Source organism: Oncorhynchus kisutch, linkage group LG16, assembly GCF_002021735.2.
Source record: "Oncorhynchus kisutch isolate 150728-3 linkage group LG16, Okis_V2, whole genome shotgun sequence".
Lineage (NCBI taxonomy): Eukaryota > Metazoa > Chordata > Actinopteri > Salmoniformes > Salmonidae > Oncorhynchus > Oncorhynchus kisutch.
Window position 1 is genome coordinate 4,824,582 of NC_034189.2, and position 27,564 is coordinate 4,852,145.

The 27,564-nt window shown below is 46.0% G+C and overlaps 1 protein-coding gene, 2 long non-coding RNA genes and 1 pseudogene across 4 annotated transcripts in view; 2 read left to right on the top strand and 2 right to left on the bottom strand.

Moving 5' to 3' along the window:
* Positions 1-27,564, bottom strand: part of LOC109884535 (equistatin-like) — a 110,962-nt pseudogene that overhangs the window by 18,238 nt on the left and 65,160 nt on the right.
* The window catches only part of LOC109884530 (ladderlectin-like), a 36,018-nt gene that overhangs the window by 5,261 nt on the left and 3,193 nt on the right, over positions 1-27,564 (bottom strand). The window lies entirely within an intron of this gene.
* On the top strand, positions 686-26,382 carry LOC116353916 (uncharacterized). 2 transcript variants are annotated; one of them, XR_004203324.1, is made up of 3 exons: positions 686-745; positions 22,291-22,369; positions 26,257-26,382. It is a non-coding gene; the product is annotated as an uncharacterized LOC116353916 (long non-coding RNA). The 2 variants fall into 2 exon arrangements; XR_004203325.1 differs by lacking the exon at positions 686-745 and adding an exon at positions 21,296-21,367.
* Positions 2,720-6,838, top strand: LOC116353915 (uncharacterized). Its single transcript, XR_004203323.1, has 6 exons — positions 2,720-2,838; positions 4,793-4,858; positions 4,999-5,099; positions 5,523-5,699; positions 6,409-6,517; positions 6,617-6,838. It is a non-coding gene; the product is annotated as an uncharacterized LOC116353915 (long non-coding RNA).

Sequence of the window (27,564 nt, forward strand, 5' to 3'; positions counted from 1 at the left end):
TATTTAGCGATTTAAACTATTAGTTTTTTAATGAAAACTCTACCTTTTTTGTAATCCTCTCAATGGATTTCATGTTTCATGAGCTTGTCCAAGGTGTTGGACTTGACGACAGTTGCTACGTCAGTTGCTACGATCAGTTGCCCAACATTCTGGGGCAAAAGATCAATTAGACAGACAGCAGTTAATTCAAATGAATTTAACATTCCAGAACTTATAGTTAAAGTGATGCTGCATCTAAAGTCTATCTGGTGACATCACAATGAGGACAAAAGGTTTTCCTGCTCATTATTTATCTCCTTCTGAAATAGCATTGTGTTTCCAAGACATTGTAATGCACTTCAGACTACATCTTCATCAGCTTCAATTAGGTAGAATTAAGTCTCTTCATAACAATATTGTGACCCAAGTTGAATACCTTCACTTTGAATTGACCCCAACCCTGTCAAACAGGTAGATGTCAGACAGGTCCAGCAGGGTTTGGGCTGGACAGAAAGTATGTGTAGGGTTGAAGGATGAGAGAGAGAGAGAGAGAGAGAGAGAGAGAGAGAGAGGTAGATAGAGGTAGAGAGAGAGAGAGAGAGAGAGAGAGAGAGACATTTTGAAAAATAGAGGGAGGGGTCTGACTGGACGGGTCCTTAAAAAGGAGTTGAGAGAGAGGTAGAACTCAACTCACAGGCAGGACAGAGAGAGAGAGACCCAGTGAAGACCTTTGAAGAAGTGAAGCTACAACTGAAGACTTCAGAAGGTGAGATTTCAACATCTGTTCATCTAATACCTGTCTATGTCCCAACTGACCTCCCATTCCCTACGTAATGACCTACTTTAGACAAGGGTCCATATTACCTTTGTGGCCATGAGCTATTCTCTATTTAGTTCACTGTGGGCCCTGGTCCAAAGTAGTGCACTACATAGGGGATAAGAAGCCATTTGGGAAGCATCCATGTTCCAATGTCCGTTGGTCGTGTGAGTACCTGTGCCTTGTTGTTTTGGCTTTCGTGCCTCTTGTATTGTGCATAGATGATTAGGGGTCTCGTCCCGTGTTGTATCATTGTGTGCTAGTGTTTTCGGGTCTCCTCCTGTGTATTTATTCGAGGTACAACTGGCTCTTTTGAATGGGTTTCAGCCCTGTGTTTTGTATATGTGTTTGCTTGGTCTTCGTCCCCGTGCCTTTACATGGCACACTGTAATTTGGGAAAATAAAAATCCCTATTACGCATTCCTGTCTCCTTTATAACAACGTGACACTCTCCTCCAGTACCCCCAGCTATACAGTAGGTTATGTACTTAACACAGGGTATCCTCTCCTCCAGTACCCCCAGCTATACAGTAGGTTATGTACTTAACACAGGGTTTCATATCCTCCAGTACCCCCAGCTATACAGTAGGTTATGTACTTAACACAGGGTTTCATATCCTCCAGTACCCCCAGCTATACAGTAGGGTATGTACTTAACACAGGGTTTCATATCCTCTAGCACCCCCAGCTATACAGTAGGTTATGTACTTAACACAGGGTTTCATATCCTCCAGTACCCCCAGCTATACAGTAGGTTATGTACTTAACACAGGTTTTCATATCCTCTAGTACCCCAGCGATACAGTAGGTTATGTAGTACCCCCAGCTATACAGTAGGTTATGTACTTAACACAGGGTCTCCTATCCTCTCCTCTAGTACCCCCAGCTATACAGTAGGTTATGTACTTAACACAGGGTCTCCTCTCCTCTAGTACCCCAGCAATACAGTAGGTTATGTACTTAACACAGGGTCTCCTCTCCTCTAGTACCCCCAGCTATACAGTAGGTGATGTACTTAACACAGGGTCTCCTCTCCTCCAGTACCCCCAGCTATACAGTAGGTTATGTAGTACCCCCAGCTTACATTAGGTTATGTACTTAACACAGGGTCTCCTATCCTCTCCTCTAGTACCCCCAGCTATACAGTAGGTTATGTACTTAACACAGGGTCTCCTCTCCTCTAGTACCCCCAGCTATACAGTAGGTTATGTACTTAACACAGGGTTTCATATCCTCAAGTACCCCCAGCTATACAGTAGGTTTTGTACTTAACACAGGGTCTCCTCTCCTCTAGTACCCCCAGCTATACAGTAGGTATACATATGCACAAAGGTATCATCATGGTCTGCTACCAAGGTATCACCATGGTCTGCACCAAGGTATCACCATGGTCTGCACCAAGGTATCATCATGGTCTGCACCAAGGTATCACCATGGTCTGCACCAAGGTATCACCATGGTCTGCACCAAGGTATCATCATGGTCTGCACCAAGGTATCATCATGGTCTGCACCAAGGTATCATCATGGTCTGCACCAAGGTATCATCATGGTCTGCCACCAAGGTATCATCATGGTCTGCACCAAGGCATCACCATGGTCTGCACCAAGGTATCATCATGGTCTGCACCAAGGTATCATCATGGTCTGCACCAAGGTATCATCATGGTCTGCACCAAGGTATCATCATGGTCCGTGCCATGGTGGAACTGCATTGTATGTCTGAAATAATTGGATGGTGAAACTTGCATCGAGCCTACCAGAAGAGCAAGGTGAAGCAATTCCGGCATTTTTGAAAGTCAAAATAAACCTTGTCCTGCAAAACAACTATTTGTATATGATCATTAAAAAAATGCATTCAGTGGGCATAATTGAACTCCCAATTACGTTCCCTTTCCTGCTAACTCACCACACCTGAACTCACTCTGCTAATCATCAATTCCTCTTCCATTCTTCTGGTATATAAGCACCTTGTTCTACTTGGGTTTGTTCAGCATTTGTGGTGTCCCAGTTCCTTTATTGTTCCTGTTGTTATTGGCTAAAGTAAGTGCCTGCTATTGTATCTTTTCTAGGGTTTTAACTTCCTGCACTGGGGTGTAATATCCTGTTCATCCTAGCATGTGTATTGTTATGGTGTAGCTGGCCCAGTATTAGACCTTTAATTTAACTGTAAGGGAAGTGTTACAGCTAGTGAGATGAGACATGGTATAATGATGGTTCCTGCCTGCAGAATGTGTCTTACTTCTATAATCCTGTAGACTGTTCTGATTGGTTGCACTGCGTCTCAGTGAACAAGAAACTATGAAATGCTGTTTTTTACTTCCCCCCCCCCCTCCCCATCAACTTTAAATGGATTCCATGTTGTGCTCAGCTGTTTAGCTAATCACCCTCACAATATGAGCACCATGCTGGGCCAGACTGGAAGTAGGGGAAACATGGACGTGCAAAGCCAGAACAAAACATTGGCCGCCATATTTGGATGGGCCTTGTCTAAACTAGATGTAGTTATTGATCACTGCTCAGTGCTGTAAATGGTGCTTTATCAGAACCATCTAGTGTATTATGGCTGGATCTTTCCTGGTGGCCATTTAACCTTGTTACAAGCCACTACTCCTTACCTGCCGGTGTTACAAGCCACTGAGCCTTACCTGCTGGTGTTACAAGCCACTGAGCCTTACCTGCTGGTGTTACAAGCCACTGAGCCTTACCTGCTGGTGTTACAAGCCACTGAGCCTTACCTGCTGGTGTTACAAGCCACTGAGCCTTACCTGCTGGTGTTACAAGCCACTGAGCCTTACCTGCTGGTGTTACAAGCCACTGAGCCTTACCTGCTGGTGTTACAAGCCACTGAGCCTTACCTGCTGGTGTTACAAGCCACTAAGCCTTACCGGCTGGTGTTACAAGCCACTGAGCCTTACCTACTGGTGTTACAAGCCACTAAGCCTTACCTACTGGTGTTACAAGCCACTGAGCCTTACCTGCTGGTGTTACAAGCCACTGAGCCTTACCTGCTGGTGTTACAAGCCACTGAGCCTTACCTGCTGGTGTTACAAGCCACTGAGCCTTACCTGCTGGTGTTACAAGCCACTGAGCCTTACCTGCTGGTGTTACAAGCCACTGAGCCTTACCTGCTGGTGTTACAAGCCACTGAGCCTTACCTGCTGGTGTTACAAGCCACTGAGCCTTACCTGCTGGTGTTACAAGCCACTGAGCCTTACCTGCTGGTGTTACAAGCCACTGAGCCTTACCTACTGGTGTTACAAGCCACTAAGCCTTACCTGCTGGTGTTACAAGCCACTGAGCCTTACCTACTGGTGTTACAAGCCACTGAGCCTTACCTACTGGTGTTACAAGCCACTGAGCCTTACCTGCTGGTGTTACAAGCCACTAAGCCTTACCTGCTGGTGTTACAAGCCACTAAGCCTTACCTGCTGGTGTTACAAGCCACTGAGCCTTACCTACTGGTGTTACAAGCCACTGAGCCTTACCTGCTGGTGTTACAAGCCACTAAGCCTTACCTGCTGGTGTTACAAGCCACTGAGCCTTACCTACTGGTGTTACAAGCCACTGAGCCTTACCTGCTGGTGTTACAAGCCACTAAGCCTTACCTGCTGGTGTTACAAGCCACTGAGTCTTACCTGCTGGTGTTACAAGCCACTAAGCCTTACCTGCTGGTGTTACAAGCCACTGAGCCTTACCTGCCAGCATTTATACTTTGCTTTTATTTTTGTTGGAAAGTAAAAGAAGCAGAATTGAACTTTGTTCAATCATAATGTTTGTTTTCTGACAGATTTGGCCATAACCAAACATGAGTGACACTTCTACATTTGGGAATTATTACTTCTGTCTGAGTGGAGAGAAATACCTGCCCAGAAATTCTCCTCAGCCCTGTTTAGGGAATAGGTTGGCATTTAGGAAAGCAGACATATTCCTGTTCTAATCTACTGTATGTGGAGTTGAATCTGTGGTTTTGATGGCTTCACTCTGTTTCTCTCAGGAGACTCCATGACCATGTTGACCAGTCTTCTGCTTCTCAGTGCTGCCTTTGCTCTGGGAGATGCACGTAAGAGTCCACTTTTCTTGACTCGTTCTGTATTTTTCTCGTAGCAGACATTACTGATTGACCTACAAACAATATTGTAGCTGTGATTTGTAGTTCTCTCTCCACTAGCCTTTAAAGCCACATGTAACTTCTCCTTACAGAGTCATTGATGGAAGAAGACTTATGTCCTTCCGGTTGGACCAAATATGGATCACGCTGCTTAATGTTTGTAAAGACTACAAGGAGCTGGCCTGAAGCATAGGTATCACCCTTACCATCTACTGTGAATTTGAAGGGGGAAGTGTAGTTGAAATTAGCTCTTTGACATTACCTTAAAGGTGATACTTTCTTAAACTGTAACACATGACTGATGTGAAATACTGAACTTCCCTTTAAGATGGGAATTTTCTATACATTTTGAATATTTAATGTGGAGTCGTGCCTCCTGTATACTGGAACCCACAGGACATGGCTTAAGACTGAGATAAACTAGTATCTTTAAGAGTTTAAAAAGGAATTAGTTGCGCTGGTCAATATTTGGTTGAGAGTCCAGAAGACAAATTCTCAGCAAGGCTGACTGACTAATACATGAAATGTCTTTGTTCCCATCTACTGCTTGGCTGTTACTGTAGATAATAATTTTCTTAACTGACTTGCCTAGTTAAATTAATACTTTCTTCTCTAGCGGTACTGTGTGTCCCTTGGTGATCAACTGGTGTCTGTACCCAACGTTGTGAAGTACCTTGGCGCAAACCTGGCATCTGTGCACAGCTCCGAGGAGGACCAGTTTCTACAGGCGTTGGTCTTGGTCAAGACTGTTGATTTCCCTCCTACCTGGATTGGAGGATGTTATTCGGTTGAGGTGGGACCATTAAGCCTACAGTGATATATAGAGCCATTATTGCAAGGAACACCGTTCCATCGCGTATTGCTCAAGTGAACAGCAAATCTGGTTAAAAACGGGAGATGTGGCATGTAGGCTACCTGTAATTTGTTCATGTAGTTCTGTCTAATGTTCTAATGTCATTTTGTGTGGACCCCAGGAAGAGGAGCTGCTGCTTTTTAACAGCTATTGTAATGGTTTCCATATAAAATATAAAGAGTTGCCAGGCAACGGGTAGCCTCGCAGTTGGCCAATAAAGGCTTGTTTGAATCCCAGAGCTCACTCCGTGAAATCTGATGTGCCCTTGAGCAACGCCCTTAATCCTAATTGACCCTGTAGGTCATTCTAGATGAATCTGCTAAATTATTTTACTGTCAACTTCCGGAGGCCTTTATACTCATGTAAAATGTTTCTAGGTAAGTATAAATTTGATCAAAGTAATCTCTTCCATTCAGTCTTGTAACCATGTGTATGGGGTTTCTAGCTTCAAAAGTTGTAGACTTGTTATAGTCTTTGAAAGGCATCGGGATGATTGCAAATGTGAGGAGTAGACTGTAGGTTCTTTACACAAGCAACAGTCCCAGTCAGTGGGTTTTGAAGTAGTGGTAGCTTAAACTGTTTGGTTGCAGGTGGTAGAGGAAGGACTACATTTAGTCTTTATTCTCAAACCCCATTTTCCCCCCCTCAGGACAGGCGGTGGTTCTGGAGTGATGGCTCCGACTTTGATCACCAGAACTGGGCTAAAGGAAGGCCTGGTGCTGGTGCCAGAGAGTCTTGTGTTCATATCAACTTTGGAGGTACAGTAAACTCAGTATCAGTCATCAAATTAAACTTATTCCTAGTTAATTTAACTTTCCTACTGTGTGTACAGCTGAATATTCTGGTTTTGTCTTCAGGTCAACAGCGCTGGGACAATGCATTATGTGAAAGGAGCTTGCCCTCTGTGTGCTCCCTGAGGCTCCTGCCGCTTCGCCAGAGTATCCATTAAAAGCAGCAATGCTATTCCGTAGTGTCTTTGTCCTTAATGCTTCATGGGAAGCTCTGTTGCTGTTAAATGAAGTCTCAGTTACTACACAAATGTTGAGGAATTGTTTGCAGCCAATAAAATGTGGACAATATTTTTTGTCTCATGAGTTATTGACTATGAATCATATTGCCAAAGTTGTCCCATGTTTTGAGATCTTTCTAAAAGGTATTTGTCAAATAGACATTTAAGTACAAAACCGGTGTTAACACTTCACCTGAAACTCTGCATCATAACACATGTTGTAGTTGGTACTCTTTCTTCCCCTGTGGGACTCAAACCCACAACCTTTATGTTGCAAGTGCCATGCTGGACTGTGCCACCAGGACATAACTGTCATTGTGCTATACTTTATGTAAATGTAGACCTGTGAAGTGACTCAGTATGTTTAGGATACTGAAGACATGTTTAACTTCTAATGCCTGCAGGGGCAGTATTGAGTAGCTTGGATGAAAAGGAGCCCATTGTAAACAGCCAGCTTCTCAGTCTCAGCTGCTAATATATGCATATTAGTATTGGATAGAAAACATTCAAGTTCCCAAAACTGTCAAAATATTGTCTGTGTATAACAACTGATATTGCAGGTGAAACCCTGAGGAATATCAAACCAGGAAGTGGCTTCTATTTTATCTGCATGTTCCATAGCCTCCCTTTGCGCCACTTAAAGGGATATCAACCAGATTCCTTTTCCTATCGCTTCCTCAAGTTGTCAAGTCTTCAACCAGTTTCAGTTTTTTTTTTTGAGGAATGAGCCAGAACAATAACATCTGTCAAGTGTTCGCATGAGTTCTGCTCGCGCAACAGATTTTGGGAAGCCATTGCCGTTCCTTCTCCTACTGAACAAGACCGTTGCGGTTGACATTATCGATTATATATTTTATCCTGAGGAGTGATTAAATGTTTCTATGGCCAAACAGTTCTATTGTTTCATCAGACCAGAGGACATTTCTCCAAAAAGTACAGTATTTGTCCCCATGTGCAGTTGCAAACCGTAGTCTGGCTTTTTTATGGCCGTTTTTGGAGCCGTGGCTTCTTCCTTGCTGAGCAGCCTTTCATGTTATGTCGATGTAGGACTCGTTTTACTGTGGATATAGATACTTTTGTACCCCGTTTCCTCCAGTATCTTCACAATGTCCTTTGCTGTTGTTCTGGGATTGATTTGCACTTTTCGCACCAAAGTACTTTCATCTCTAGGAGACAGAACATGTCTCCTTCCTGAGCGTTATCTTGGCTGCGTGGTCCCATGGTGTTTATACTTGCGTACTATTGTTTGTACAGATGAACCTGGTACCTTCAGGCATTTTGAAATTGCTCCCAAGGATGAACCAGACTTGTCTTGGCTGATTTATTTTGATTTTCCCATGATGTCAAGCAAAGAGGCACTGAGTTTGAAGGTAGGCCTTGAAATACATCCACAGGTACACCTCCAATTGACTCAAATGATGCCAATGAGCCCATCAGAAGCTTCTAAAGCCATGACAACATTTTCTGGAATTTTCCAATCTGTTTAAAGGCACAGTCAACTTAGTATGGAAACTTCTGACCCACTGGAATTGTGATACAGTGGATTACAAGTGAAATAATCTGTCTGTTTATTAACAATTGTTGGAAAAATGACCTGTGTCATGCACAAAGTAGATGTCCTAACCGACTTGCCAAAACGATAGTTTGTTAACAATACATTTGTGGAGTGGTTGAAAAACGTATGTAACTGTCTGTAAACTTCAGACTTCAACTGTCAGTGTGAGGTGTGTCACTCTTACCTATGGGAACAAAGGTGTCTCCCAGAGCAAAAGCTGTGCTGACAAGCAGAATGATGGTCAATGTCACCATGGTGATAGTCTGGAGAGAGAGAGATGAGCATTTTAATCAGCTGTGATTGTACTGGATTACTCCAAATCACTGGGATGGCTTGGGGTACTAGAGGAGAGGATAGGAGACCCTGTGTTAAGTACATAACCTACTGTATAGCTGGGGGTACTAGAGGAGAGGAGACCCTGTGTTAAGTACATAACCTACTGTATAGCTGGGGGTACTGGAGGAGAGGAGACCCTGTGTTAAGTACATAACCTACTGTATAGCTGGAGGTACTAGAGGAGAGGAGACCCTGTGTTAAGTACATAACCTACTGTATAGCTGGGGGTACTAGAGGAGAGGAGACCCTGTGTTAAGTACATAACCTACTGTATAGCTGGAGGTACTAGAGGAGAGGAGACCCTGTGTTAAGTACATAACCTACTGTATAGCTGGGGGTACTAGAGGAGAGGAGACCCTGTGTTAAGTACATAACCTACTGTATAGCTGGGGGTACTGGAGGAGAGGAGACCCTGTGTTAAGTACATAACCTACTGTATAGCTGGAGGTACTAGAGGAGAGGAGACCCTGTGTTAAGTACATAACCTACTGTATAGCTGGGGGTACTAGAGGAGAGGAGACCCTGTGTTAAGTACATAACCTACTGTATAGCTGGAGGTACTAGAGGAGAGGAGACCCTGTGTTAAGTACATAACCTACTGTATAGCTGGGGGTACTGGAGGAGAGGAGACCCTGTTATAAAGGAGACAGGAATGTGTAATAGGGTTTTTTATTTTTCCAAATTACAGTGTGCCATGTAAAGGCACGGTGACGAAGACCAAGCAAACACATATACAAAACACAGGGCTGAAACCCATTCAAAAGAGCCAGGAGTACCTCGAATAAATACACAGGAGGAGACCCGAAAACACAAGCACACAATGATACAACACGGGACGAGACCCCTAATCATCTATGCACAATACAAGAGGCACGAAAGCCAAAACAACAAGGCACAGGTACTCACACGACCAACGGACATTGGAACATGGATGCTTCCCAAATGACTTCTTATCCCCTATGTAGTGCACTACTTTGGACCAGGGCCCACAGTGAACTAAATAGAGAATAGCTCATGTCCACAATGGTAATATGGACCATTGTCTAAAGTAGCTCACTACATAGGGAATGGGAGGTCAGTTCAGACATAGACAAGTATTAGATGAACAGATGTTGAAATCTCACCTTCTGATGTCTTCAGTTGTAGCTTCACTTCTTCAAAGGTCTTCACTGGGTCTCTCTCTGTCCTGCCTGTGAGTTGAGTTCTACCTCTCTCTCAACTCCTTTTTAAGGACCCGTCCAGTCAGACACCTCCCTCTATTTTGTCAAAAATCTCTGTGTCTCTGTCTCTCTGTCTCTCTCTCTCTCTCTCTCTCTGTGTCTCTCTCTCTCTCTGTGTCTCTCTGTCTCTCTATCTCTCTGTCTCTCTCTCTCTGTGTCTCTCTCTCTCTAACTCTCTCTACCTCTCTCTCTCTCTCTCGCTCTCTCTCTCTCTCTCTACCTCTCTCTCTCTCTCTCTCTACCTCTCTCTCTCTCGCTCTCTCTCTACCTCTCTCTCTCTCTCTCTCTCTCTACCGCTCTCTCTCTCTCTCTCTCTCGCTATCATCCTTCAACTCCATACTTTCTGACATCTACCTGTTTGACAGGGTTGGGGTCAATTCAAAGTGAAGGTATTCAACTTCTGGCTCAGCTGGTTAGCGAGCTCTGTCTCATTGACAACCCAATGTTGCTAATGGCCAGCTAGTAAGAATTCCATTTGGGAGCACCAGCTAGTTAGCTAGGTAATGTTAGCCATGTTATGAGCACCAGCTAGTTAGCTAGGTAATGTTAGTCATGTTATGAGCACCAGCTCGTTAGCTAGGTAATGTTAGCCATGTTATGAGCACCAGCTAGTTAGCTAGGTAATGTTAGCCATGTTATGGGCACCAGCTAGTTAGCTAGGTAATGTTAGCCATGTTATGAGCACCAGCTAGTTAGCTAGGTAATGTTAGCCATGTTATGAGTACCAGCTAGTTAGTGAGGTAATGTTAGCCATGTTATGAGCACCAGCTCGTTAGCTAGGTAATGTTAGCCATGTTATGAGCACCAGCTAGTTAGCTAGGTATGTTAGCCATGTTATGAGCACCAGCTAGTTAGCTAGGTATGTTAGCCATGTTATGAGCACCAGCTAGTTAGCTAGGCAATGTTAGCCATGTTATGATCACCAGCTAGTTAGCTCCAAAAGTGGTTGATAACGTTTGGATGCATGCCGACAGTGCATTCAGAGCCATTCATTTAAATAATCGACTTGTATTTTTTTCCAGAGTTTCCTGGTCTTTGCATTAACAAGATATTCATTTCCAGCATCTTTCAGACCATTGAAAATGCAAAAAAAAGATAGGAGGACAGGCACAGCCTGCCCCACCGCTACCAATGATTCTCAGCTAGCGGTGGCCAATGTTAGCAGAAGTTTGTAGTGGGATTTACATAATAGTAGTGCAAAAGTATTTGCACAAAAAATACCATTAACCACATAATCTCAGTGTGATTTAATTTAAAACAGTCTGCAAGATGAGAGGAGAGGTGATAGATCAATGTCTTAAGGCTAAAGTATTGGAAGAGAGATATGCCGTAGGACCAGCAGCATTCCTTTGTGAGGAGGAGAGAAGGTGGGAGAGGGTAAATAGCTAGCGTGCCATTTCTTTGCGAGGGTCAAGCCTCTCTTTCACCAAACCTTGTCATCAAGGTGACTTTCTGTATTTCTGGAAGAACAGGACAATGGAATAGATGGATGAGGTATGTCCCAAATAGAACCTTATTCCTTACATAGTGGACTAGTTGTGACCCTATAGGCCCTGGTCAAAAGCAGTGTACTATGTTGGGAATGTCTTGAAATAGTTTTATTGTGTAAGATGTTTCTTATGGTACCCCTGTAGCAAAATATGTTGTCTTAAAAAGTTCATTTAACCCTCCCGTGGTCCTGGGGTCAGGGTGACTCAGGTCCTGTGTGTGGAGGGCTCCCCTTTCTGTGCTCTGCGCTCGCAGGTCAGAGCGACCCAGGCCCTGTATTTCCAGGGCTCCCGCTCTGCGCTGGCGGGGTCAGAGTGACCGTGCCAGCCACTGAGCGTAGTAGAGAGTCTGCGAGTGTGGCGAGTGTGGCGAGACTGTGCCCGGCTCCCCGCTCTGCGCTCTGGGCTCGCAGCTCTGCGCTCTTGGGTCAGAGCACCTCAGCCAGACGCTGCACAGGTCCGGACGTGCCTCACTGTGTGCTAGAGAGCAGCCGAGTGTTAGAGTCGCTCTCGTGGCTCAGAGCGACCCTGCCAGCCACTGGCGAGGCGTGTGCCCTGGAGCGTAGTAGAGAGTCTGCGAGTGTGGCGAGGTCGTGCGCTCGTGGGTCAGAGCGACCCTGCCAGCCGCTACACAGGTCCGGACATGCCCCGCTGTGTGCTAGAGAGCAGCCGAGTGTTCTTGTTGTGCTCTGCGCTCTGCGGGTCAGAGCGACCCAGCCAGCCGCTGCACAGAGACATAAACTGAACAAGTTCCACAGACATGTAACTAACAGAAATGGAATAATGTGTACCTGAACAAAGGGGGGGTGGGGTCAAAAGTAACAGTCAGTATCTGGTGTGGCCACCAGCTGCATTAAGTACTGCAGTGCATCTCCTCCTCATGGACTGCACCAGATTTGCCCGTTCTTGCTCTGAGATGTTACCCCACTCTTCCACCAAGGCACCTGCAAGATCCCAGAAATTTCTGGGAGGAATGGCCCTAGCCCTTACCCTCCGATCCAACGGGTCCCAGGCGTGCTCAATGGGATTGAGATCCGGGCTCCTCGTTGGCCATGGCAGAATACTGACATTCCTGTATTGCAGGAAATCACACTCGTTCTGTGCAGTATGGCAGGTGGCTTTGTCAAGCTGGAGGGTAGTTAGGATGAGCCTGCAGGAAGGGTACTACATGAGGGAGGAGGATGTCTTCCCTGTTCTTCCACTTTAAGATGACATATTATCATCATTGACAAAAAGATAATTGACAAAAAAAATCAGTTATTCCATTCAGTTATTCCCCTCCTCCTCTCATACCCGAACCTCTCCCCTCCTCCTCTCATACCCTAACCTCTCCTTTCTCCCATATCCCTCTCCCCTCCTCCTCTCATACCCTAACCTCTCCCCTCTCCCATATCCCTCTCCCCTCCTCCTCTCATACCCTAACCTCTCCCCTCCTCCTCTCATACCCTAACCTCTCCTTTCTCCCATACCTCTCTCCCCTCCTCCTCTCATACCCGAACCTCTCCCCTCTCCCATACCTCTCTCCCCCCCTCCTCTCAGACCCTATACCTCTCCTCTCTCCTATACCTCTACTCTCTCCTATACCTCTCTCCCCTACACCTCTCCTCCCCTAACCTCTCCTCTCTCCTACCCCTCTTGTCCCCTAAACTCTCCAATGATGGTCTGCACCAAGGTATCATGATGATACCTTGGTGCAGACCATGATGATACCTTGGTGCAGACCATGATGATACCTTGGTACAGAACATGATGATACCTTGGTGCAGACCATGGTGATACCTTGGTACAGAACATGATGATACCTTGGTGCAGACCATGGTGATACCTTGGTGCATACCATGGTGATACCTTGCTGCATACCATGATGATACCTTGGTGCAGACCATGGTGATACCTTTCTGCATACCATGATGATACCATGGTGCAGCCCATGATGATACCTTGGTACAGAACATGATGATACCTTGGTGCAGACCATGGTGATACCTTGGTACAGAACATGATGATACCTTGGTGCAGACCATGATGATACCTTGGTGAAGACCATGATGATACCTTGGTGCAGACCATGATGATACCTTGGTGCAGACCATGGTGATACCTTGGTGCAGACCATGGTGATACCTTGGTGCATACCATGGTGATACCTTGCTGCATACCATGATGATACCTTGGTGCAGACCATGGTGATACATTGGTGCATACCATGATGATACCTTGGTGCAGACCATGATGATACCTTGGTGCAGACCATGATGATACCTTGGTGCAGACCATGGTGATACCTTGGTGCAGACCATTATAATACCTTGGTGCAGACCATGGTGATACCTTGGTGCAGACCATGATGATACCTTGGTGCAGACCATGATGATACCTTGGTGCAGACCATTATAATACCTTGGTGCAGACCATGGTGATACCTTGGTGCAGACCATTATAATACCTTGGTGCAGACCATGATGAGACCTTGGTGCAGATCATGGTGATACCTTGGTGCAGACCATGATGATACCTTGGTGCAGACCATGATGATACCTTGGTGCAGACCATGATGATACCTTGGTGCAGACCATGGTGATACCTTGGTGCAGACCATTATAATACCTTGGTGCAGACCATGGTGATACCTTGGTGCAGACCATGATGATACCTTGGTGCAGACCATGATGATACCTTGGTGCAGACCATTATAATACCTTGGTGCAGACCATGGTGATACCTTTTTGCATACCATTATAAGACCTTGGTGCAGACCATGATGAGACCTTGGTGCAGATCATGGTGATACCTTGGTGCAGACCATGATGATACCTTGGTGCAGACCATGGTGATACCTTGGTGCAGACCATGGTGATACCTTGGTGCAGACCATTATAATACCTTGGTGCAGACCATGATGAGACCTTGGTGCAGACCATGGTGATACCTTGGTGCAGACCATGATGATACCTTGGTGCAGACCACGATGATACCTTAGTGCAGACCATGGTGAAACCTTGGTGCAGACCATGATGATACCTTGGTGCAGACCATGGTGATACCTCGGTGCAGACCATTATAATACCTTGGTGCAGACCATGGCAGTACGTTAGGTTTTTTTGAGGGGTAAAGTTTTTTACCTCCAGTTGCTTTTGACCGACACACGACAGTTCAACGGAATCTCACTGGAGCAGACAATTGTTACATCTATTTCCATTGCAGACTTTCTAAATGGCGACAACAACAAAAAAATCAAGTTAATGGGTACATAGTTACTGTATTAAAGCTGAAGGTCAGGAGGAGAGGGTTTGTTTTAGGACAAGAGGAGGAGAGAGAGGTATGGGAGAAATGAGAGGAGGGGAGAGGTTAGGGGACAAGAGGAGGAGGGGAGAGGTTAGGGGAGGAGAGGGGTAGGGAAGAGGGGTATAGGAGGGAGGAGTGGAGGAGGGGAGAGAGGAGAGGTTAGGGGAGAGAGGTATAGGAGAGAGTAGAGGTATAGGAGAGAGGAGACGTATAGGAGAGAGGAGAGGTATGGGAGAGAGGAGAGGTATAGGCGAGAGGAGAGGAGGAGGGGAGAGAGGTATAGGAGAGAGGAGAGGTATAGGAGAGATGAGAGGTATAGGAGAGAGGAGAGGGAGAGGAGGAGGGGAGAGAGGAGAGGTATAGGAGAGAGGAGAGGAGGAGGGGAGAGAGGTATAGGCAGGAGGAGGGGAGAGAGTTATAGGAGAGAGGAGAGGTTTAGGCGAGAGGAGAGGAGGAGGGGAGAGAGGAGAGGTATGGGAGAGAGGAGAGGTTTAGGCGAGAGGAGAGGAGGAGGGGAGAGAGGAGAGGTATGGGAGAGAGGAGAGGTATGGGAGAGAGGAGAGGTATAGGAGAGGTATAGGAGAGAGGAGAGGTATAGGAGAGAGGAGAGGAGGAGGGGAGAGAGGTATAGGAGAGAGGAGAGGTATAGGAGAGAGGAGAGGTATAGGAGAGAGGAGAGGTAAAGGAGAGAGGAGAGGTAAAGGAGAGAGGAGAGGTAAAGGAGAGAGGAGAGGAGGAGGGGAGAGAGGAGAGGTATGGGAGAGAGGAGAGGTATGGGAGAGAGGTATAGGAGAGAGGAGAGGTGTAGGGAAGAGAGGAGAGTTATGGGAAAGAGGAGATGTATAGTAGAGAGGAGAGGTATAGGAGAGAGGAGAGGTATAGGAGAGAGGAGAGGAGGAGGGGAGAGAGGTAGAGGCGAGAGGAGAGGAGGAGGGGAGAGAGGTATAGGAGAGAGGAGAGGAGGAGGGGAGAGAGTTATAGGCAGGAGGAGGGGAGAGAGTTATAGGAGAGAGGAGAGGTATAGGAGAGAGGAGAGGTTTAGGCGAGAGGAGAGGAGGAGGGGAGAGAGGAGAGGTATGGGAGAGAGGAGAGGTTTAGGCGAGAGGAGAGGAGGAGGGGAGAGAGGAGAGGTATGGGAGAGAGGAGAGGTATGGAAGAGAGGAGAGGTATAGGAGAGGTATAGGAGAGGTATAGGAGAGAGGAGAGGTATAGGAGAGAGGAGAGGTATAGGAGAGAGGAGAGGTATAGGCGAGAGGAGAGGAGGAGGGGAGAGAGGTAGAGGAGAGAGGAGAGGTATAGGAGAGAGGAGAGGTAAAGGAGAGAGGAGAGGAGGAGGGGAGAGAGGTATAGGCAAGAGGAGGAGGGAAGAGAGGTATAGGAGAGAGGAGAGGTATAGGAGAGAGGAGAGGTATAGGAGAGAGGAGAGGAGGAGGGGAGAGAGGTATAGGAGAGAGGAGAGAGGTATAGGAGAGAGGAGAGGTATAGGAGAGAGGAGAGGTATATGTTATGAGAGAGCTTAGGGTATGAGAGGAGGAGGGGAGAGGTTAGGGTATGAGAGGACGAGGGGAGAAAGGTATGGGAGAAGGGAGAGGTTAGGGTATGAGAGGAGGAGGGGAGAGGTTAGGGGAGGAGGGGAGAGTTAAGGGGACAAGAGGGATAGGAGAGAGGAGAGGTTAGGGGAGGAGAGGTGTAGGGGAGAGAGGTATAGGAGAGATTAGAGGTATAGGGTATGAGAGGAGGGGTGGAGAGAGGTATGGGAGAGGGGAGAGGTTTGGGTATGAGAGGAGGAGGGGAGAGGGGTATGAGAGGAGGAGGGGAGAGAGGTATGGGAGAGGGGAGAGGTTAGGGTATGAGAGGAGGAGGGGAGAGAGGTATGGGAGAAAGGAGAGGTTAGGGTATGAGAGGAGGAGGGCAGAGGGATATGGGAGAGGGGAGAGGTTCGGGTATGAGAGGAGGAGGGGAGAGAGGTATGGGAGAAAGGAGAGGTTAGGGTATGAGAGGAGGAGGGGAGAGGTTAGGGTATGAGAGGAGGAGGGGAGAGGGATATGGGAGAGGGGAGAGGTTAGGGTATGAGAGGAGGAGGGGAGAGGTTAGGGTATGAGAGGAGGAGGGGAGAGGGATATGGGAGAGGGGAGAGGTTCGGGTATGAGAGGAGGAGTGGAATAACTGAATGGAATAACTGATTTTTTTGTCAATGATCTTTTTGTCAATGATGATAATATGTTATCTTAAAGTGGAAGAACAGGGAAGACATCCTCCTCCCTCATGTAGTACCCTTCCTGCAGGCTCATCCTAACTACCCTCCAGCTTGACAAAGCCACCTGCCATACTGCACAGAACAAGTGTGATTTCCTGCAATACAGGAATGTCAGTATTCTGCCATGGCCAACGAGGAGCCCGGATCTCAATCCCATTGAGCACGTCTGGGACCTGTTGGATCGGAGGGTGAGGGCTAGGGCCATTCCTCCCAGACATTTCTGGGATCTTGCAGGTGCCTTGGTGGAAGAGTGGGGTAACATCTCACAGCAAGAACGGGCAAATCTGGTGCAGTCCATGAGGAGGAGATGCACTGCAGTACTTAATGCAGCTGGTGGCCACACCAGATACTGACTGTTACTTTTGACTTTGACTCCCCCCCCCCCCCCCCCTTTGTTCGAGGGCACGACCTCGCCACACTCGCAGACACTCTACTACGCTCCAGGGCACACGCCTCGCCAGTGGCTGACAGGGTCACTCTGACTCGCAGAGCGCGGAGTGCAGAGCGCCAGCCCTGGAAACACAGGGCCTGGATCGCACTGACCCACGAGCTCAGAGCGCGAGCCCTGGAAACACAGGGCCTGGGTTGCACTGACCCACGAGCGCAGAGCTCAGAGCCCTGGAAACACAGGGCCTGGGTCGCACTGACCCACGAGCTCAGAGCGCGAGCCCTGGAAACACAGGGCCTGGGTCGCACTGACCCACGAGCTCAGAGCGCAGAGCCCTGGAAACACAGGGCCTGGGTCGCACTGACCCACGAGCGCAGAGCGCGAGCCCTGGAAACACAGGGCCTGGGTCGCACTGAACCACGAGCGCAGAGCACAACAAGAACACTCGGCTGCTCTCTAGCCCACAGCGGGGCATGTCCGGACCTGTGTAGCGGCTGGCAGGGTCGCTCTGACCCACGAGCGCACGACCTCGCCACACTCGCAGACTCTCTACTACGCTCCAGGGCACACGCCTCGCCAGTGGCTGGCAGGGTCGCTCTAAGCCACGAGCGCGACTCTAACACTCGGCTGCTCTCTAGCACACAGCGAGGCACGTCCGGACCTGTGCAGCGTCTGGCTGAGGTGCTCTGAACCAAGAGCGCAGAGCTGCGAGCCCAGAGCGCAGAGCGGGGAGCCGGGCACAGCCTCGCCACACTCGCCACAGTCGCAGACTCTCTACTACGCTCCGTGGCACACGCCTCGCCAGTGGCTGACAGGGTCGCTCTGAGCGCAGAGCGAAGAGAGCAGAGCGCAGAGCGGGGCACACGCCTCGCCACACTCGCCACACTCGCAGACTCTCTACTACGCTCAAAGGCACACACCTCGCCAGTGGCTGGCAGGGTCACTCTGACCCCGCCAGCGCAGAGCGGGAGCCCTGGAAACACAGGGCCTGGGTCGCTCTGACCCGCGAGCACAGAACACAGAAAGGGGAGAAAGGGACCTGGGTCACAATGACCCCAGGACCACGGGAGGGTTAAATGAACTTTTTAAGACAACATATTTTGCTACAGGGGTACCATAAGAACCATCTTACACAATAAAACTATTTCAAGACATTCCCAACATAGTACACTGCTTTTGACCAGGGCCTATAGGGTGACAACTAGTCCACTATGTAAGGAATAGGGTTCTATTTGGGACATACCTCATCCATCTATTCCATTGTCCTGTTCTTCCAGAAATACAGAAAGTCACCTTGATGACAAGGTTTGGTGAAAGAGAGGCTTGACCCTCGCAAAGAAAAGGCATGCTAGCTATTTACCCTCTCCCACCTTCTCTCCTCCTCACAAAGGAATGCTGCTGGTCCTACGGCATATCTCTCTTCCAATACTTTAGCCTTAAGACATTGATCTATCACCTTTCCTCTCATCTTGCAGACTGTTTCAAATAAAATCACACTGAGATTATGTGGTTTATGGTATTTTTGATTATTTAAATGAATGGCTCTGAAAGCATTGTCGGCATGCAGCCAAACGTTACCAACCACTTTTGGAGCTAACTAGCTGGTGCTCATAACATGGCTAACATTACCTAGCTAACTAGCTGGTGCTCATAACATGGCTAACATTACCTAGCTAACATTACCTCACTAACATTACCTAGCTAACATTACCTGGCTAACATTACCTCGCTGACATTACCTCGCTGACATTACCTAGCTAACATTACCTAGCTAACTAGCTGGTGCTCATAACATGGCTAACATACCTAGCTAACATTGCCTCGCTAACTAGCTGGTGCTCATAACATGGCTAACATACCTAGCTAACATTACCTAGCTAACTAGCTGGTGCTCATAACATGGCTAACATTACCTAGCTAACTAGCTGGTGCTCATAACATGGCTAACATTACCTAGCTAACTAGCTGGTGCTCATAACATGGCTAACATTACCTAGCTAACTAGCTGGTGCTCATAACATGGCTAATTACCTAGCAAACTAGCTGGTGCTCATAACATGGCTAACATTACCTAGCTAACGAGCTGGTGCTCATAACATGGCTAACATTACCTAGCTAACGAGCTGGTGCTCATAACATGGCTAACATTACCTAGCTAACTAGCTGGTGCTCATAACATGGCTAACATTACCTAGCTAACTAGCTGGTGCTCATAACATGGCTAACATTACCTAGCTAACGAGCTGGTGCTCATAACTTGGCTAACATTACCTAGCTAACGAGCTGGTGCTCATAACATGGCTAACATTACCTAGCTAACTAGCTGTTGCTCATAACATGGCTAACATACCTAGCTAACATTGCCTCGATAACTAGCTGGTTCTCATAACATGGCTAACATACCTAGCTAACATTACCTAGCTAACTAGCTGGTGCTCATAACATGGCTAACATACCTAGCTAACATTACCTAGCTAACTAGCTGGTGCTCATAACATGGCTAACATTACCTAGCTAACTAGCTGGTGCTCATAACATGGCTAATATTACCTAGCTAACTAGCTGGTGCTCATAACATGGCTAACATATCCTAGCTAACTAGCTGGTGCTCATAACATGGCTAACATACCTAGCTAACATTACCTAGCTAACTAGCTGGTGCTCATAACATGGCTAACATTACCTAGCTAACTAGCTGGTGATCATAACATGGCTAACATTACCTAGCTAACGAGCTGGTGCTCATAACATGGCTAACATTACCTAGCTAACGAGCTGGTGCTCATAACATGGCTAACATTACCTAGCTAACTAGCTGGTGCTCATAACATGGCTAACATTACCTAGCTATCTAGCTGGTGCTCATAACATGGCTAACATTACCTAGCTAACGAGCTGGTGCTCATAACTTGGCTAACATTACCTAGCTAACGAGCTGGTGCTCATAACATGGCTAACATTACCTAGCTAACTAGCTGTTGCTCATAACATGGCTAACATACCTAGCTAACATTGCCTCGATAACTAGCTGGTGCTCATAACATGGCTAACATACCTAGCTAACATTACCTAGCTAACTAGCTGGTGCTCATAACATGGCTAACATTACCTAGCTAACTAGCTGGTGCTCATAACATGGCTAATATTACCTAGCTAACTAGCTGGTGCTCATAACATGGCTAACATATCCTAGCTAACTAGCTGGTGCTCATAACATGGCTAACATACCTAGCTAACATTACCTAGCTAACTAGCTGGTGCTCATAACATGGCTAACATTACCTAGCTAACTAGCTGGTGCTCATAACATGGCTAACATTACCTAGCTAACTAGCTGGTGCTCATAACATGGCTAACATTTCCTAGCAAACTAGCTGGTGCTCATAACATGGCTAACATTACCTAGCTAACGAGCTGGTGCTCATAACATGGCTAACATTACCTAACAAACTAGCTGGTGCTCATAACATGGCTAACATTACCTAGCTAACTAGCTGGTGCTCATAACATGGCTAACATTACCTAGCTAACTAGCTGGTGCTCATAACATGGCTAACATTACCTAGCTAACTAGCTGGTGCTCATAACATGGCTAACATTACCTAGCTAACTAGCTGGTGCTCCCAAATGGAATTCTTATGTCGACATCAGATGAGAGTTGTGATCATAACATTTCTAACATACCTAGCTAACATTACCTAGCTAACAAAACAAGTTATATTAACAGGATAGATAGCTGGCCATTAGCAACATTGGGTTGTCAATGAGACAGAGCTCGCTAACCAGCTGAGCCAGAAGTTGAATACCTTCACTTTGAATTGACCCCAACCCTGGATGTGAGAAAGTATGGAGAATTGAAGGATGAGAGCGAGAGAGCGAGAGAGCGAGAGAGAGAGAGAGAGAGAGAGAGAGAGAGAGAGCGAGAGAGAGAGAGAATTTTTGACAAAATAGAGGGAGGTGTCTGACTGGACGGGTCCTTAAAAAGGAGTTGAGAGAGAGGTATAACTCAACTCACAGGCAGGACAGTGAAGACCTTTGAAGAAGTGAAGCTACAACTGAAGACATCAGAAGGTGAGATTTCAACATCTGTTCATCTAATACTTGTCTATGTCTGAACTGACCTCCCATTCCCTATGTAGTGAGCTACTTTAGACAATGGTCCATATTACCATTGTGGACATGAGCTATTCTCTATTTAGTTCACTGTGGGCCCTGGTCCAAAGTAGTGCACTACATAGGGGATAAGAAGTCATTTGGGAAGCATCCATGTTCCAATGTCCGTTGGTCGTGTGAGTACCTGTGCCTTGTTGTTTTGGCTTTCGTGCCTCTTGTATTGTGCATAGATGATTAGGGGTCTCGTCCCGTGTTGTATCATTGTGTGCTAGTGTTTTCGGGTCTCCTCCTGTGTATTTATTCGAGGTACTCCTGGCTCTTTTGAATGGGTTTCAGCCCTGTGTTTTGTATATGTGTTTGCTTGGTCTTCGTCCCCGTGCCTTTACATGGCACACTGTAATTTGGGAAAATAAAAAACCCTATTACGCATTCCTGTCTCCTTTATAACAATGTGACACTCTCCTCCAGTACCCCCAGCTATACAGTAGGTTATGTACTTAACACAGGGTCTCCTCTCCTCCAGTACCCCCAGCTATACAGTAGGTTATGTACTTAACACAGGGTCTCCTCTCCTCTAGTACCCCCAGCTATACAGTAGGTTATGTACTTAACACAGGGTCTCCTCTCCTCTAGTACCCCCAGCTATACAGTAGGTTATGTACTTAACACAGGGTCTCCTCTCCTCTAGTACCTCCAGCTATACAGTAGGTTATGTACTTAACACAGGGTCTCCTATCCTCTCCTCTAGTACCCCCAGCTATACAGTAGGTTATGTACTTAACACAGGGTCTCCTCTCCTCTAGTACCCCAAGCCATCCCAGTGATTTGGAGTAATCCAGTACAATCACAGCTGATTAAAATGCTCATCTCTCTCTCTCCAGACTATCACCATGGTGACATTGACCATCATTCTGCTTGTCAGCACAGCTTTTGCTCTGGGAGACACCTTTGTTCCCATAGGTAAGAGTGACACACCTCACACTGACAGTTGAAGTCTGAAGTTTACAGACAGTTACATACGTTTTTCAACCACTCCACAAATGTATTGTTAACAAACTATCGTTTTGGCAAGTCGGTTAGGACATCTACTTTGTGCATGACACAGGTCATTTTTCCAACAATTGTTAACAGACAGATTATTTCACTTATAATCCACTGTATCACAATTCCAGTGGGTCAGAAGTTTACATACACTAAGTTTACCGTGCCTTTAAACAGCTTGGAAAATTCAAAATGCCTGAAGGTACCAGGTTCATCTGTACAAACAATAGTACGCAAGTATAAACACCATGGGACCACGCAGCCATCATAACGCTCAGGAAGGAGAAGCGTTCTGTCTCCTAGAGATGAACGTACTTTGGTGCGAAAAGTGCAAATCAATCCCAGAACAACAGCAAAGGACCTTGTGAAGATGCTGGAGGAAACGGGTACAAAAGTATCTATATCCACAGTAAAACGAGTCCTACATCGACATAACCTGAAAGGCCGTTCAGCAAGGAAGAAGCCACTGCTCCAAAAACGGCCATAAAAATGCCAGACTACGGTTTGCAACTGCACATGGGGACAAATACTGTACTTTTTGGAGAAATGTCCTCTGGTCTGATAAAACATAAACAGAACTGTTTGGCCATAATGACCATCGATATGTTTGGAGGAAAAAGGGGGAGGCTTGCAAGCCTAGAACACCATCCCAACCATGAAGCACGGGGGTGGCAGCATCATGTTGTGGGGGTGCTTTGCTGAAGGAAGGACTGGTGCACTTCACAAAATAGATGGCATCATGAGGATGGAAAATGATGTGCATATATTGAAGCAACATCTCAAGACATCATTCAGGAAGTTAAAGCTTGGTCGCAAATGGGTCTTCCAAATGGACAATGACCCCAAGCAGACTTCCAAAGTTGTGGCAAAATGGCTTAAGGACAACAAAGTCAAGGTATTGGAGTGGCCATCACAAAGCCCTGACCTCAATCCTGCAGTTCTGTGGGCAGAACTGCAAAAGCATGTTCGAGCAAGGAGGCCTACAAACCTGACTCAGTTACCACAGCTCTGTCAGGAGGAATGGGCCAAAATTCACCCAACTTATTGTGTGAAGCTTGTAGAAGGCGACCCGAAACGTTTGACCCAAGTTAAACAATTTAAAGGCAATGCTACCAAATATTAATTAAGTGTATGTAAACTTCTGACCCACTGGGAATGTGATGAAATAAATAAAAGCTGAAATAAATCATTCTATCTACTATTATTCTGACATTTTACATTCTTAAAATAAAGTGGTGATCCTAACTGACCTAAAACAGGGAATGTTTACTCTGATTAAATGTCAGAAATTGTGAAAAACTGAGTGTAAATGTATTTGTCTAAGGTGTATGTAAACTTCCCACTTCAACTGTACTAAGTCAACAATTGTATAAATATAAACATTACTGGGTGTTTATCTGTCCCACAAGTACAAGTATTAATACCCAGGTGTGATTAGGAAATAGGTTTCTTTGTACATCTCATTCTCCTTGGGACACCCTCAGAGAGGACAGCCTCTATTTAACCTTTAGTGAAGAACAAATTCTTATTTACAATGATGGCCTACCAAAAGGGATTCAAAATAAACAATATAGGACAAAACACACAAGAGAGACAACGCTACACTACATAAAGAGAGCTCTAAAACAACAACACATGACAACACAGCATGGCAACAACACATGACAACACAGCATGGCAGCATCACATGACAACACAGCATGGCAACAACACATGACAACACAGCATGGCAGCATCACATGACAACACAGCATGGCAACAACACATGACAACACAGCATGGCAGCAACACATGACAACACAGCATGGCAACAACACATGACAACACAGCATGGCAGCAACACATGACAACACAGCATGGCAGCAACACATGACAACACAGCATGGCAGCAACACATGACAACACAGCATGGCAACAACACAACATGACAACAGCATGGCAACAACACATGACAACACAGCATGGCAGCAACACATCATGAAAACAACATGGTAGCAGCACAACATGGCAGCAGCACAACATGGTAGCAGAACATCATGACAACCACATGGTAGCAGCACAACTAGGCAGCAGCACAACACATGGTACAAGCATTATTGGGCACAGACAACCGCACAAAGGGCAAGAAGGTAGAGACAACAATACATCAGGCGAAGCAGCCACAACTGTCAGTAAGAGTGTCCATGATTGAGTATTTGAATGAAGAGATTGAGATAAAACTGTCCAGTTTGAGTATTTGTTCCAGTCACTAGTTTCAGCAAACTGAAAAGAAGAGTGACCCAGGGATGTGTGTGCTTTGGGGACCTTTAACAGAATGTGACTTGCAGAACAGGTGTTGTATGTGGAGGATGAGGGCTGCAGTTGATATCTCAGATAGGGGGAGTGAGGCCTAAGAGGGTAAATAAATAAGCATCAACCAGTGGGTCTTGCAACGGGTATACAGAGATTACCAGTTTACAGAGGAGTATAGAGTGCAGTGATGTGTCCTATAAGGAGCATTGGTGGCAAATCTGATGGCCAATTGGTAAAGAACATCTAGCCGCTCGAGAGCACCCTTACCTGCCGATCTATAAATTATGTCTCCGTAATCTAGCATGGGTAGGAGGGTCATCTGAATCAGGGTTAGTTTGGAAGCTGGGGTGAAAGAGGGAGCGATTACGATATAGCAAACCAAGTCCAGATTTAACTTAAGCCTACAGCTTTGATATGTGCTGAGAGAAGGACAGTGTATAGTCTAGCCAAACTCCCAAGTACTTGTATGAGGTGACTACCTCAAGCTCTAAACCCTCAGAGGTAGTAATCACACCTGTGGGGAGAGGGGCATTCTTCTTACCAAAACACATGACCTTTGTTTTGGAGGTGTTCAGAACAAGGTTAAGGGCAGAGAAAGCTTGTTGGACACTGAAAGCTTTGTTGTAGAGCATTTAACACAAAATCCAGAGAGGGGCCAGCTGAGTATAAGACTGTATCATCTGCATAACAATGGATGAGAGCTTTGTCGTTGAGGTAAATTCAGAAGAGCGTGGAGCCTAGGATTGAGCCTTGGGGTACACCCTTGGTGACAGGCAGCGGCTGAGACAGCAGATGTTCTGACTTTATACACTGCACTCTTTGAGAGAGGTAGTTAGCAAACCAGGCCAACGACACCTCAGAGACACCAATACTCCTTCACCGGCCCACAAGAATGGAATGGTGTACTGTATCAAAAGCTTTGGCCAGGTCAATAAAACTATCAGCACAGTATTGCTTAGAATCAAGGGCAATGGTGACATCATTGAGGACCTTTAAGGTTGCAGTGACACATGCATAACCTGAGCGGAAACCAGACTGCATACCAGAGAGAACACTATAGACATCAAGAGAGCCAGTCAGTTGATTATTGACACGTTTTTCAAAACGTTTGATTAACAGGGCAAAATAGAAATAGGCCTATAACAGTTAGGATCAGCTTGATCTCTACCTTTAAATAAAGGACGAACCGTGGATGTCTTCCAAGCAATGGGAACCTCCCTAGAGAGAAGAGACAGGTTCAAAAGGTCAGCCGTGACACCAGATAAATTAAGGTTGTGCCCAAGGGCTCAAGGGCATAGACAGATATTTCAACTTCTCATCTCAGGGATTTAAACTAGCAACCTTTGTGTTACTGGCCCAACTCTCTAACCACTAGGCTACCTGAGACTCCTCTTGTTCCAGAGATGTATGTTGATGTATAAGATTGAGATTGACAGCCCAAGTTTCCAGAATGTATGTCCAGAAATGTATAATATGTCCAAACATTGTCCAGCAATGTTATGTCATGTCCACAGTCTATCAAGATATCATCAAGGCCCGCTGTGAGCTTGCTAGAGATGCCGCGACACATGGCCCAGATAGAGGCTTCTTCCCCACTTGTGACAACAATGGACAATACACCCCTGAGCAATGTTGGGGCTCTACAGGTTAACATGCACAGAAGCACACAGTAAATTCTCCAATTGAGTTGAACGTGACAAATTCAATGTGTTACAGTAAAATGTGTAAATATATTTAACAGGTTATTAACATGTCTTTCTGGTAGGTTACTGTTGGTGTGTGAACAGAAGATCCCGGGTACTGAGACGCCACTGCTAGCAACTGTTCCACCAAGGTATATACACACACAAAAACACTCACTAAATCTTATTTCTTTGCAGCTGGTTCTGGATGTTGTTCATGTTTTGTCTGTAATTGTAGATGTGAACGTAGATGAAAAGCGTTGGAACGAAGACTTGACAGTTGTCTTTGCTGTACTACAGGAACTAATTCACTTTCCATACAAATAAAAGATATCCAGAGATTAAACTTGATTTTTCTTGGTGTGATATGCTGAACAATTTCTATGAACCTGTCAAATTAATCGTTTACCTTCGATCAGATGTTCACTCACGAGACTCCCAGTTACACAATAAACGCTCCCCAAACTCTGTTGCGCGAGCAGTACTCATGCGAACACTTGACGGGTGTTATTGTTCTGGCTCACTTTTCAAAATAAAACCCTGGAACTGGTTTAAGACTGTTGACAACTTGAGGAAGCGATAGGAAAAAGGAAGCTGGTTGATATCCCTTTAAAATGGCACAAAGGGAGGCTATGGAACATGGAGTCAAAATAGAAGCCACTTCCTGGTTTGATATTACTCAGGGTTTCACCTGCAATATCAGTTGTGTTATACACAGACACTATTTTGACAGTTTTGGAAACTTGAATGTTTTCTATCCAATACTAATATGCATATATTAGCAACTGAGACTGAGGAGCTGGCCTTTCACAATGGGCACCTTTTCATCCAAGCTACTCAATACTGCCCCCTGCAGCCATAAGTTAAACATGTCTTTTGCACCTTCAGTATCCTCAACATACTGTGTCATTACACAGGTCTACATTTACAAAGTTAGGCACAATGACAGTTATGGCACTTCAACATAACGGTTGTGGGTTTGAGTCCCACAGGGGAAGAAAGAGTACCAACTACAACATGTGTTATGATGCAGAGTTTCAGGTGAAGTGTTACAGGTTGTACTTAGTGCCAATTTGACACAGGTTTTGTACTTAATAGCTGTTTGACAAATACATTTTGGGATGCTAATGTACGTTTTAG